This window comes from Notothenia rossii (assembly GCF_949606895.1).
Source record: "Notothenia rossii genome assembly, chromosome: 2".
In the NCBI taxonomy this organism is placed as follows: domain Eukaryota; kingdom Metazoa; phylum Chordata; class Actinopteri; order Perciformes; family Nototheniidae; genus Notothenia; species Notothenia rossii.
In genome coordinates this window covers 41438335-41451891 of record NC_136904.1, presented here as the reverse complement: position 1 = coordinate 41451891, position 13557 = coordinate 41438335, and the positions used below count along the sequence as shown (strand labels likewise).

Genomic DNA, 13557 nt, shown 5'->3' with positions numbered 1-13557 from the left:
AACCGTTGTCCACCTAATCTCTAGCTGCAACCTTATTATTATTTTAAATATAATAAATTATAAGTATCACTATCATTGCTATTATTGTTATTATTATTTGAAGTCAGGCACGTTAAATATCAATTTCAAGATGATGTTAAAAGAATGTTAAGGGATGCAAATGAAAGAGAATATGGTAGAAGAGATACCTGAGTATGAAAACAGGAATCATATTTCTACTGATAGTTTCATCATACAATGAAAATGTGGTTATTTATTAAGATGAATTCACTTTATTTTTCCCTTTTTGTTTATCAAAAAAATAATCTTTTTTTATTTAAAGCCCTCTCATTTAATTACCTCATGACAATATCAAATTGTATAACTGATATCAGTGAACTTGTTTTCATACTACCTTATCAACTGTTTTCCAGGACGAGTTGGATGAGACCACCTGTGTGTGGGATTCACATGTCATCAGACCATCAAAGAATGACAGAGTACCCAGCGGTCGGCCCAAAGTCATGTACATGTTCCCAGAACTCTACACAACTGAGGACTGCATTTCCCCAGTGGAAGGAGCAGATGCACAGCTGTGTCGGAGTAACTGCACATTCAGACCAGCAGTGCCATGTGACACAGACATCTACAACATCTGCAACCTTCTGATGATGGAGTCACAGTTGAATCTTCCTGCTGATTCTTATCAAGCGTTGGATTTGTACCTGGATTTAAGGAATACAATCAGATCTTCTCTGTGACTTCAGATGAAACTACATTTGAAAAGAACTAAATGAAACCAATCTCACAATTGATCAAATTTTTTTACATTTGTGAGTGAACTTTGAAGCAGGAGTGTATATACTTGGTGTTCATGTTATCTGACAGGTGAACTATAAATAAAGAAAGAAAATAACCCCAGACACCACTCTGAGTATTGAAGGTTAGTTGAACTGAATTTATAGTCAAAAATGTTTAATAATTGTACAAAGAATAAGCATAGTGGCAAGAAAAGGATTGTGTAAAGGAATTTCTTCAGATTGACGTCTCACAATAGTGATATTACTAGTGTTACTGTTTTCATACTCAAGGTTCAAACATTTTGGAACTACATAAGTACCCACCATTACGTCTTTCAAGCACCTGCAGAAGTGACTGCTCTAGAATCACTGCTGTGCGAGATATTTTGTTGGGAAGTCACAGTAATATCTTTGTCATTGTTGATCAGGAAATATATTTATACTTGCATAAGAGGAATTTCATTAGAGTATTGCATTTGCTTAATGGTGCTAATGGCAGTAGACACTTTGTTGTGTATAGGACTGTAATAATAGATGTAATAATATGCTGTCTTTACATCAGTTATTAGGTAGGTGACACATGAACATAGGAAAAACAATAGGGATGACATCAATGAGAAATTCCACCTTTTATTGAACAATGATGGATTACAATTGTTACAGTAAAAGCTTCAAATAAACAAAACAACGTCAAACATGTTTCTTGTTTCAGTTTCTTGTATTGGTACAGTAAGAGTTTTGGCACAGGCATCAGCTATATGCCGAAAGGACTTTTAGAACTGTGTGCTTATCATTCTGTAAACTAATTTGGCAAAAACTGGAAAGAATCCTTATAGAAAAAGAACCTTACTGTAAAATAATTAATCTATTCAACAACACAATTTTGAATATACTTGTGTTTTTACTCCCTTCATCAACTTGCAATACATGGAATTTGTATAAGGTGCTATGGAGTTTTTCAAAATGAGGGGTAAAATATATTTTAAGTTTGGAAAACAACTTTGAATGCATTACGTGTTGGACATGTCCGTCATAAACACTTAACCTGAGTGCTTGAACAGCAACAGTATTTACCTGCTAAATGCAATATGTAGAACTTCTTTCAAGTCAGCAAATGCCACAGGATTCAAAGTGCCAATATGAAAGCGAAATGTATGAGATCCCTTGCAGCCACTACAGAATATCCATTGTAAAGCAATCACCGCAAAGGATGCTGTCTAGCTCTGCACGGAAATCTGGGTAGGAGCTGTAAGTGCATGGCAACTCCAGAACTGCTCCACATGTGTGTGCCACAGGCCTGCGACTTAACCCACACAACCTGTTAAAAGTCACTTCAATGCTGTCCTTGCATAGCACAGAGGACCCTGTGCAGAAGCGCAAGAAGATCTCCAGTTTCCTTTGGTCAAGGCTTCTCACATACCGTAGCAGGTAAGTAAGGGCTGCCTGTTCCTGTGGATTCAGGCTTTCATTTGACGGCTTTATCATCTGGGCAACTTTCCTGTTTGTTGGCCTCTTGTTCTCATACAGTTCCATTATGCTCTATTTTGTTAATAGCCTTGGCACAGCATTGTGAATACTGGAGTGGAAACAGTCAATGATGAACTTTGGCTCTTGAAGAAGAGCTTTGTGCGCCATGACTACAATTGCAGCCCGTATGTTCAATCAATCAATCAATCAATGTTTATTTATATAGCCCAATATCACAAATGTTACATTTGTCTCAGTGGACTTCACAGTTTGTACAGAATATCAGTATGACAATACGACACCCTCTGTCCTTAGACCCTCACATCGTACAAGGAAAAACTTCCAGAGAAAACCCCACAGTTTAAAGGGAAAAATGGGAGAAACCTCAGGGAGAGCAACAGAGGAGGGATCCCTCTCCCAGGACGGACAGACGTGCAATAGATGCCGTGTGTAAATTGAAAAGATAATACATTTGCAACATAGGTAGTCCAAATGTTTTGAAATGCATGTGTGTATAATAAGAAGATGAATCCACGAGGATATCCATCCAGGACTTATGATCCAGGACCGCAGCCACGACTCAAGATCCAGGACTCGCAATCCATGACACAGGACCGCAGGATCATCCATGACTCCGGATCCCGGCGTATATAGACACCAAAAAGAAAGAAATTTGGGGAAGCTGGGTTAATCGGAACATGAGAGTACACAGGTATAGACAGAGAGAAGGAAGAAGTAAGATGTCCCCCGACAAACTAAGCCTATATCAGCAAAACTAGGGGCTGAATCTAATCAGCCCTAACTATAAGCTTTATCAAAAAGGAAGGTCTTAAGCGCACTCTTAAAAACGGATAGGGTGTCTGTATGTTGTCTTTAGAGGGCAGACAGTGTGAGCCCATTCGTGAAAAGAGGTTTAGTAAGTCCTCCTCATCTATTTCTTACAGGTTTCCCTCTAGCACTTTCTCAACTGATTCTCGCTCGGTCACTGAAAGATATCTCAGAAAGGACATCATCAAAAGTTCTTCATCCACAGAACTGACTCCTTGACAACATGAAAGAATGAAAAATGGTGACAGTCTGATTGATTTGATATTGTGGTCCATATATCCTTTTATCCATACTCTACCAACAGCTTGCCATTCCTTCTCCGCAGTCTGGGCACTCGCTCATCTTCCCCCTCGCACTGTTGCAAAAAAAGTTCCCAGAAGGCGGAGTACACTTCTCTTGAGACCTCCTCACCGTCCAAAGCTTTCTCATTTATTAACTCCATTATCAGTTGCACTTCCATTACTTTCGGATCCATGAAGACATTTAGAACATCTTGAACTATCTTTACCCGTCTGAATTTCACAGAGCGGACTTCTTTTTCAGATCCCCTTGGTGATGCTGCATCGTCATTCAGTGATTACAAATTGATAAGTCAATAAATTAGTTGACAGACAATTAATCATCAACCTGACAAGCAATGCATCAATTCAGCTATTTATTTTTCAAGCGAAAGCACTAATTATTCTGTGGGTCTGAATATGATGTTTTATCTCACATATTCTCAATATCTTTCAATTGTTGAATTGTGGTTGGACTAAACAAGTAATCTAAGACATCAGCTTGGGCTGTGTGAACTCGTAATAGCAATTATTTTCTTTTTTGGACATTTTATAGACAAAAACATTATTTGATGATTTCTTTTTAATTAAAACAAAAGTAACACTTTGCAGCACTATTACAAAAAACGTATTCCTACAATATACCTGCAAAGAGTTGAGGTGATGTGGATTCCAGGGAAGAGTGTCGTCCAGATCATCAGCATAATATCCAGAAATAGGTCCAACCTGTACTTCAAAGTCTTCCATAGATGCATGAATGGCAAGGGCAAGAGCGGAGTCTGACTCGTCTGCATCTTGATTTGAGGCAGGAAACAAACAGTCCTCTTGAGATGCATGCCTGCTCCTGGATTGACAAAGATTACTGCCAGTATCATCCAAAGATTGAGAAGACATGACTTCTGTGGAAATCATCTCAGGAGGGGCAAGTCTTGGTGGTCTGCTTGATTCTCTTGTCTAGGTAAAATTAAATGAATTTTTTTTTTTTTTATCATTATAACAGTGCATGCATGCATGATCAGATGAAATAACATTCATTGATACACATATTGTGATTGTATACGTGATCATGCAGTCTCTTCAACCCCATTTTCGTATTATTTTACACTACACCTGTGATTTATTCTAAACTAAGCTGTTGTCACCTGTAGATGATACCTAAATGCCACTAGAGGGCCATATCAACAACATCAATCAACCGTTTCTGTACATCCTTCCTCAGAGTTAGATAAAATGACATGCTTGGTTGAATAACTGTTTGAAAAATGTCAGTTCAAACTGATTTCAGTTAAAAGTATATAGTTCTAGGGTTTTCAAAAAGAGCCACATTGAATGTTTGAACATGTTGGAGATTTTCAAAGCAATACTGCTCTTTTCAAATTCCTGCATCAACCAATTGTAGTTGTAAAAATGACACAATTTATACAGGAGGCTTACTTCTTCATTTGTTTCCTGCACTGAGTCGTTGGGTGCTGGATCTGAATCTGAGGATCTCTCAATGTGATGCACTGGATGATCTGTTCCGATCCTCGAGGGATGATATCTCCTAGGTTGGTTCCTCACAGACAGTCTCTGCTTTCTCCTGGTCTAAAAATGAAATGAGCAGATTAGCAGATGATGGACTTGTATAGACTGGAGAGCTGTTCAATTAAATACATTTTTAGTTATTTATGGTTTTGGATATGCAAAGAAGTGAATAGAAATGTAAGAGCCAATATTTATACATCTGAGCAGCTCTTCTAACTCAACTATTACTCCGACTGAGAAAATCAATAGATATATTTATCTTTTTAGGATTTTTTAATGTTACAAATGGATTGCACATTACATTTAGTAAATAGATATATCTGGGGGAAAAAGGGGGTAAGAGGTGAATGTGCAGTTAATCGGCTTACACTAAATACGTTCACATTTAAAAACCTTATATTTTGAAATGGGCCACCTTCATATTTGTTTAGAGTTAAATAGTGCACCTACACATATGCTATATATTACTTGTATGTACTTTAATTGAAGTTTCACATTCCAAACAAACATTTTCACCTGTTTAGTACAATTATGTCTAAAGACTTCCACAACAATACGTTTTTGACTGAATACAAAAGTGGAAAAAGACAAAAATAGCACACCTTGATTGGCCTATGGTCTGTGGGCTCGAAGTCCGAAGATGTGTCGGAGTCAGAGACCATTATTGTGGCATCCTTTCAAGAAACTTCTTTATCCTTTTCCTTGGAGCAGGTGTAGATGCGCAGCATTCGTAGTTTGGTTTGATCGTAAAGCTGTTGCACTGTGTTTTCAAGGGGTACTGGGCAGTGACTAAAATCATGAACGTCAAACTTGAAGTCTTTCAGCGGTCCTTTGGCAGACTTCCCATTTGGAAAAAACAAGGCTTTGCCAATATCCAGTAGCTCCTCCATGGTCATTGTTTTCTGGACTGACATGTGCCACGTCCCACCTCCCTGTCTTTTACGGACCTGGTAATATTTACCTTTTTGAAAGTTGAGCCATCCTTTTTCCACCCTCCGTGAGTCTTTGGAAGCATTTTTATTTCCAACACCAGGGCCGACATCAGGGTCTGCCTTTTCCCCTTTTTCCCTGTAGTCTGACTCTTATTTTCTCCATGAGAGATGACTTAACTGTTGTTCGTTCTCCCGACTTAACAGTTGTTTCGTTTGTCCCCGTTATTTGCCGACAAAAGGCTCGCAGTGCAAGTTGGTCACCATATCTCTCAAAATATTTCCCCAACTCCTCATCAGTCATGACATTTATGACGTTAATGTCGATCTGGAGAAAGCAGAAGAAATGTAAACAACGTTACCATACTAGCAAGTTAGCTAAATGAGGCTAACGAAGTTGCCTATAGGCTAAAAACAGTGTAATGCTACATTTAGCTGTGAGTGCATGCAACATGTAAACAGCAGAATAACTTACCTTGTCATCTTTCAGTTGATTGACGATATTATCGGGTATATTTCGCCTTTTCAGGAACGTGAATATGTCCACCTCCCCTGCCATTGTTTATGGGTTGGACTTGGATGAGCTACCTGAAAATACGACCGGAATATGCCGTTCTGAGAGAATGTAACGGTGACGACGTGCAAGCAGGACCGTAATGTCCTTATAATGAAGTCCGAGATTAAAATATACCTTTCCACTGTTATTTCAATTGAAATGTTGGTCTACTGTATGCTCCCTTAAACCGTTATCCTGACTTTTTTTTAAGAAGCATTCGCGTGCGCACGAGATACAAACCCGTTATCCTGACTTTTTTTTTTCTCTCTCTGTTTTTTTTTTTTTTTTTCCCATGTCCCTTTAGGGGCTCCATAGAAAAACGAATTTTTTGAAAACGACCTTTAAAGATTGCAGTGTGGCGCTAGCTAAACCCTCCTGTTCTTTGGATGGCAGCTTGCGCATCGACGCACTCCGTCAAGGTATTTCATGTTCGGGGTCATTTGTTTTTTGTATAACCTTGCTTCGTGCAAGTGTCAATTGTTGTCGTCTTCGCTGTGAACGTTTTTTTTGCCGTTCTTTTGCCATTTTGAGATTTCAATTTCTAGCGGAAAGCTAACCAGGAAGTGTTTTAGCACACCACGTGACGCATCTGAACGAATCACATTGTCAGAAATTGACACCAGCCAATGATATTTCGTTTCTTGTTTTAAGACCCCTTTGTACTTTCACGATTGGTTGCTGATACAAAGGAAATGACCATATTTGGATCCGATGAGATTGTGCAGGAGAGACGGAGCTTTCCAACGATATCTCTGATGATATGGTGCAAACAGCGGTCGCGGTACTTTATGTTACTTTAGAATGTCAACTTTTGGTGAATTTAGGAGATATTTACAGACGCAAATAGACAAACTATAGTAAAATAAACACTTAAATGTGTATTTTGTACGTTTTCCTTCCAAAAGCCTGAAAGAAAACATGTTATGGAATCAAAATAGCACAACATCTCAAAATTGACCAGTGCATGAAAAACGATGTTTTTGCCTGCCGTGTCTCGCCTTAAAAGAAAACATTTTTTATGGGCAAATATCCCATATTATATTGTATATAAGCAGTGTTGTGCTAGTTACTGAAAACCAGTAACTACCATTACTAGTTACTTCATTTAAAAAGTAACTCAGTTACTGATTACTTACACCCAAAAGTAACGTGAACAGTAACGTATTAGTTACTTAAAAAAAGGGCTCCCATTAATGCCCTTATCGCCTTCATTTCAGTAGGCCTACTGTTATTGCATTGGAGAATAATACAATCTGTTGATCAAGAAATAGGAATAGAAATAGTAGAAACAGCCTGCATGTGTTCTACAACATACCGTGCAATGGCTTTATCAACTTTTCCCTGGCTAGCAGTCCCTCGGTTAAAATCCAGCCGCTGTTGCTTAGGTGGAGGTGGAGTGGCGTCGGATGAGTCTGGGTCTGTGGTCTTAGCTAGGCTACTAGCTTCGTCCCAGCATGTTGTTTCTGCAGATGTTTCAACATATTTGAATTGCTGTTTTGGGCAGTAGATAGGATCTTTGACCCGCCAAGACACAACTTACATTTAACAAAAACGTTCTTTTCTTTGTGCTCGACAAAAGTGAAATAGTGAGAATATCTCCAGGCGGAAAAACTCGACTTGAGCTCTGCAGCCGCCATGATAGTCTTGTTAGTAAACACACACAAACACGCCCACAGCGCGTCTCCGCATGTGACACAGGAAGTATCTAAGTACATTTACTCAAGTACTGTACTTAAGTACAGTTCTCATCTCTGTTCGCCTCGCTGTTGGCGCCGCTCACCAATGTCTGGGAGCCGAGACTATAAAAAAAAATAACGGAGTAACGCACCCTGTAGTAACAGTAACTGAGTTACTGAATTTAAAAAATAACGCGTTAGTACTAGTTACTGCCAAAAATAACGGTGTTACTGTAACGCGTTACAGTAACGCGTTACTTTGTCCGAACACTGTATATAAGTCTCTAATTAGTAGCATATATCATTAGCTGAGGTTGTGCTGATTTATGGGATGTGTAAAACTTGACTATACTGTAAAGAAATTACAATTTATAAGGCAAAACACAAAAATATACAAAAACGGAAGTGTCCTATGTGGGTCTCAGAGGGTTAAGACCTCAGGCAGAACCCTTCCTATTATCCAACACACTGGGGAAGGTTTCACGATCAGCCATCGGTCACCTCTATGGTTTAGTCGTAAGTTGTTTTCTCTCATTCTGTTCTTGTTTTCTCATTTCCTTGTGCTCTTTTTCCTTCTTTATTGTCTTATCTTCTCTGTAGTCAGGATTAAGTACATGTTTTAGTCTCCTCACCACAGTAAAAACTGGCAAAGAACTAGGTTTTATACTGCACTAGCTGCACAAAAGTGAAAACAGACTCTAAGTTGGACAGCTGTAACTGACATGATCTGAATGTGTGATGCAAGAAGAGAAATACATAAAATCAAAGAAAAGGCTGGAGCAAGATGCGGGAAGAAGAACTATCATTTGCTCAATTAGCATTGGCACATAAGTAAAAGCGCAGTATCACAAGCGCACAATTGGCTCCCTTCAGGGCACGCTGCGAGACATTCAGGGACATTAGCATAGGGTGAGCTAACGAAGAAAAAAGACGAAAGGAAATTAAAAGAGCAGCACATTTCAAAGTGGCAGTTGTACCCGATGTCATTAAACATTTATGGAAGTCTCCCTTCAGTATGATGAGCAGTTTGGTTGTAGGGAAGATGGGAAAGAAAAATGTTCTCTTTGACTTCAACAGTAAATAAGAATAAAGAAAGTTCTCTAATTGAGCGTCTACGAGAAACAGCTATCACCTGTAAATGACACAGTCGTGCAATTTGCAAAAAGACGCCAAGCATCCTGAAATCCCATTATGAAGTCAAGGTCCAAATCTCTGAAGCTATTTTTAGAGCTATTTTTAAAAGAAAACCATCACCTAAAAATACAGAACTATTTCTGCAAGTACACACAGACAAATTCAATAGTTTCTAGATATTTGAACTTTCATTGTATTTCTTACAAAAGAGAATATTCAAAATGTCTGTAAATGTGTCAACCAACACGATATTTTTGCAACTGCAGTCCATTGGGTAGATGCTCTAAAAACCAATGAAGTAGCACTTTAACCCTGAGCCTGTTTTTCAGGTCTCAGGCTCGAAAATGACATTCCCAGAACAAATTATCATATCTTCACTTCTAAAAGGGTTAAATTAATAATCTTTTTTCTCAAAGTAATGATAAACCTGTGAGTTGGATGTAGAAAAGTCAGAATCAATATAGATGTTTTTTATTTTAAAGAAAATTCCGATTGAACATAGTAAAAAAACTGTAAATGATTGTGTCCGTCCAAAACTTATGTTTTACTTATAGTGAAAACTACCCTTGGATGATGGTAAGGTAGACTAAAAGCTTTAGGAATCCAAAGTACAACATATAATAAGTACCCTGTATTAAGATTGATGCAAAACAAGTGACATTTGACCTTTTTTGAGGGGTTTAGCAAAAGAAACTCCACCTCTGAGGTGATTTGGGTGGAAATGGGGATTTTAAAGTTTTACAACCCATTGGTCGATTTTGGTGATTGACATCTCTTTCTGACCGTTAGAGCCAAAATAATTGAAGGGCAATCTCCCCACACACACACATGGTAAAACAAAAAGGTGGGGGCTTCACGCACGCAGTTTTGTACCAGAGTGAAGCTGTCTCTCGGTCTGACATCTCAAAACCGAAAAGCTGGTTTATTGCTCATGGATTATTAGAAATCAATCAAAGTGACACAGATACATTGGATTAAACTATGGATTAACTTCAGCATTGTTTTAATGCCATTGAAGACCACTTTTGACCAAACTACCACACAGGTGAGCCATGTTAGCGTTTTTAGCTACCTAGTGCCATATGTTTTGATGTCTGTTCTTCTTATTATCTCAGAGAGTTCGTATAATTGAGTGATAATGAAGGGTACCCCTCAATTCTGTGTCCCCTCACATTGTGAAACGATGTGTTGTTGGATGTGCAAATATAAATAATAAGGTTTTGTGAGTGAATTTCGGTGCAGTCATCTATTAGCATTTTTCACTCGTTGCTAGTTCAGCGTTAGCATTGTGTTTTTTTTTTTTTTTTTAAATAAAAATGATCAGTTAGATGACTTTCTTCCCGTTACATAGATATAAAACATTCATAGTTTATTAAATGAACATGCCCTCAGACACTGTGCCCTGAAAGATGTTCGAGGAGAGCCCCGGTACCGGGGTCTCTGGGCTTAACAGGTTAAGAAAATACAAAATGGCAACAAAAGAAGTCAGAGCATGAATCATGCAGCAACAGAAAGAAGCAAACATTATTGTGTTGACGGTATTGGCCAATGACGATATCCCTTGTTAGGTTCTACGTTTGACATTGTTTTTTCAACCAACCGAAAGATGCCAACTTTTCTGAGTGAGCTTTACCGTTTTGTCTGACAGTCGTGGAGCCAGGAGGATGATCCGTGTAACGCAAAAAAAGTCACACACTCAACAGCGGCAACATCCAGCTAACAAATAAATGTGTTGGTCTTTACTTGGTAGTTTCCGGCTGACAAACTGGACACTGACCCTAACTGCACAAACTAAATCCCAGGGTTAGGGTTAGGGTTCTGGATCCAGCTCTGTTGTACATATCCATGTTGCTTTAAGAAACGACATGCAACTTTTTTGCTTACACAAGCAAAAAAGTCATTCTGGGTAACAAATGATTGACAAGATCAGCCATAACTATCTTTTGGTTGCAGAGTGATCTAATCCATTTGTACTTAAGTGTAATGTATTCCCACCAGTTGTATTTTTTCCTCTGATTGTTCATCTTATTAATCTTTCAATATTTTTCTCTCTGTTTTCTGTCAGAACGGCAGATTGGCACACCACAGTCAGCCACTCCATCCGTCTCGTGAGTTCTTCTTTCATGTTGAGCCAAAGCCTCCCAGCACCAAATTAGGCCTGGATCCACATCAAACTTCAGATGATCACATGCACATTTGTAGATACATACATGATGTTTGATACTGCACAGACATGAGCACGTGGTAATTGTAACAAATGATTTATAGGCATGTAGACAATAATATTCACCTACCATAGACTGTATATATACTATAGACTGGTTTGTGGTTTTGTGGCATTGAGTTTGGCATTTTAGTTGCTATCTTGTTATTTTTAAAGAAAATTACGCGAGAGGTTGTGGCTCAGTACAACCGTAAGCTGAATCAGGCATTTTTATGCAAACATAAACTACAATTAACTTTATAAACTGCAAACAAACTGTTAAAGAGTTAAAGTTCTAAGAAAAAACTCAAAAGAACACCAAAACCGGGCAATTTCGGTTGACTTTTACACAAACGTACTTTTTGCGTCACCAGTAATGGCCCCCTGCTGGCAACTAGAGAACCAACGCAACTTGACTAGTTCAATGACTCTTGGCATATACCTACAAAAACCTACTAAATGCACATACACTTACAGTATACACACACACATACAGGGTATAATCAAGACAGTACATTCATTAACACACAAACTGTAGATCATGTGAACAATTGTGTATTGTGTAACATGTGAAGCAGTGTTATAGCGTATCTAGCAGCTGGTTGAGTTTCTGTCAGCAATAATGGCCAAAGCTTTAAAAAATATCACCTAAGTTGTACATTTACCAATGACTCTTAAACATCCTCCAATTCCTAAAAAAAAGTGAGTGATGCCTAACTCTGTCTCTTGGCATATGGTTGAAGAAAATTGCCTTTTCTTCTTCTACATGGGATTTCTGCTTTAGTTATGTCCACATTGCTCTCAGCTTTACACTTTCTTATCAGAACGAGGCCTGGGACCTGTGTGCCGTGTTAGATTCCACTGGTGTAAACACGAGAACGTGACATGGATCTTGATCACTGAATGGCTTTGGGGACGCATGGCTCGTGGAATCAGGCGACATTTATTCATTTCATTTTTCGTCCTTCTCTTTTCAACATGCTGCGTTGGCCAGTACAAATTGCAGATAGGGGTGGGGGTGGGGGGGGTTCGGAAAAAAGGTGGAGGTTGTTGCTACCCTGGGATATTTATCCTTTGGAAAATGTTCACAGGAGATATTGTGTGATCTCTCCTTAACTCTGACAGAGAAAAAGAGAGAATGCTGAGGGACAAATATAAATTGTAATCACAGTATGCTTGAGGGAAATGCATTGAGCTCAAGAGAGAAAGAGAACCATTACGTCCAGAGACTTTTCTTTGTGAAAAACTGAAAAGAGACTTGCACTTTAAGTAATCAAACCATGTACCACTGAGACCTTAGCAACAACGTGTTAATGCAGCTTAATCTCTAACGCCGAGGGGATACACACTGCACACAGTTTGACGAGATGTTTCTTTCCAGGACTCTGTACGGCTGGTATTACATTATGGAAACAGGGATTTGGAATTAGGCTCATTCCATGAACATGAAATGCACCATGATTTACAACAAAGCAATACACAGTTGTGCCATCAATATAGAAAGGGCATAAATTAAGGGAAGTAGCAGGTCTTTCTGTCAGAGATTGGACACGCTCCAGCACTGAGACCAGAGACATAGCCAGTTCTTTATAGAGATATCGTATTTTAGGTGCCTCAAATAGTCATGGCAACATTTAAAACAATTACAATATGTATGTATATATATATATATATATATATATATATATATATATATATATAATGACATTGGATCAATTCCCCTGTTCAGACACGACTGCGTGGCCACACACAGCTCCAACACCATCGTGAAGTTTGCTGACCACACGACCGTCATCGGCCAGATCACCGACGGCGACAAGACGGCGTACAGAGAGGAGGTCGAAAACCTGATATCTTGGTGACAGGATAACAACCTCCATCTCAACGTCAGCAAAACCAAGGAGCTGATTGTGGATTACAGGAAGCAGCAGAGAGAGGGACACGCCCCCATTGCCATCAATGGGACTACGGTGGAGAGAATCAGCAGCTTCAGGTTGCTGAGGACCTTACATGGACTCTTCACTGAGGACTTGACATGGACTCATCACACTAACACCATCACCAAAACAGCTCGACAGCGGCTCTTCTTCCTCCGCAGGCTAAGGAGGTTCAAAATGGATTCCAGGATACTCCAACCCAGTCTCACATCTAAACGTGTAATAACTACGTTGGTCCACAACTTG

The 13557-nt window shown here is 39.0% G+C and overlaps 1 long non-coding RNA gene across 2 annotated transcripts; it reads right to left on the bottom strand.

Moving 5' to 3' along the window:
• Positions 1-4057: 4057 nt before the first annotated feature.
• Positions 4058-6495, bottom strand: LOC307030843. 2 transcript variants are annotated; one of them, XR_013805804.1, is made up of 4 exons: positions 6281-6495; positions 5479-6133; positions 4787-4936; positions 4058-4306 (listed from the first exon to the last, which is right to left on the bottom strand). It is a non-coding gene; the product is annotated as an uncharacterized lncRNA (long non-coding RNA). The 2 variants fall into 2 exon arrangements; XR_013805803.1 differs by having other exon boundaries at positions 4058-4936.
• Between the last annotated feature and the right edge of the window lie 7062 nt (positions 6496-13557).